Here is a 1,014-nt window from a genome sequence, read left to right on the forward strand (position 1 = left end):
ATATACTGGCATCGATGCATAATGTCTGCTTCCCTAATATCAAGCTGGCCTTGTTTTTCATTGCAGGCATCAAGCACTGAAAGCACCCCCTCAAAAAGCAGTACATCATCTACAGCATCATTTACTTCATTCATAGACCCTCGGCTTCTACAAATCTCCCCTCCCACCAGTCCCGTGGGATCAACATTTAGTTCTCGTGAGTGTGTTTCCTTTTTTTTTAAATTGTCATGGCTAGTTGGTTGCAAAGAAAAGAAGGAGGTTTCTTTTTTAGCAGTTGAAACCTTAATTTTCTAGTTACTTACTGAAACCATGTTGACGGTGCTGGATTTCAGTGAACTGTTCTGCCCACGTTCCTGATGGAGTATGTCCCACTCCGTCGTTGCATTATCAAAACACTTATTTATGCATACTTCAGAAACTGTGTAGACACATGGTTCTTGCTAACGCTATCTTAAGTTTTGTGGAAAGTGTTGAAGTACGACGATCCATACGATGATCCTTGGAGTAGCTTTTAACTTGCTACAAGCAATTCATATGTGAGGTGTTTATAAAACCATAAAAAATGAGGGCTGGAAAGGACCTCAGGAGGTCGCATCTAGTCCAACCCCCTGCTCAAAGCAGAACCAGCCCCAGCTACATCATCCCAGCCAAGGCTTTGTCTAGCCGGGTCTTGAAAACCTCCAAGGATGGAGATCCCACAGCCTCTCTGGGTAACCTGTTCCAATGCTTCACCACCCTCCTCGTGAGAACATTTCTCCTAATTGTCTCGGACGGCCAGGGCCAACTCGAGTTACGCTCGTACGTCAGGGCGGGCTGGTGAATGGAGAGGCAGACACAACTTATTGGTTGCAAAAAACTTTACTCACGCCCCTTGCAATCACGACGCAGGTGGTCCGGTCGTCGGAACAACCACACGAGTTGTTCCAGCTGGCGGGGACCAAGCCAGTTAATCCGTCTGCAATTCGAAGCCGGCGGGGAAAGGGGTACGTCTGGGGTTGCGCTCGGTGACGGGAA

The 1,014-nt window shown here is 47.4% G+C and overlaps 1 pseudogene; it reads left to right on the forward strand.

Annotated features, from left to right (window-relative positions):
* LOC102380385 overlaps positions 1-1,014 on the forward strand; it is a 65,026-nt pseudogene that overhangs the window by 34,154 nt on the left and 29,858 nt on the right.

The sequence above is a fragment of the Alligator sinensis genome, unplaced genomic scaffold (genome assembly GCF_000455745.1).
Source record: "Alligator sinensis unplaced genomic scaffold, ASM45574v1 scaffold1399_1, whole genome shotgun sequence".
Classification (NCBI taxonomy): domain Eukaryota; kingdom Metazoa; phylum Chordata; order Crocodylia; family Alligatoridae; genus Alligator; species Alligator sinensis.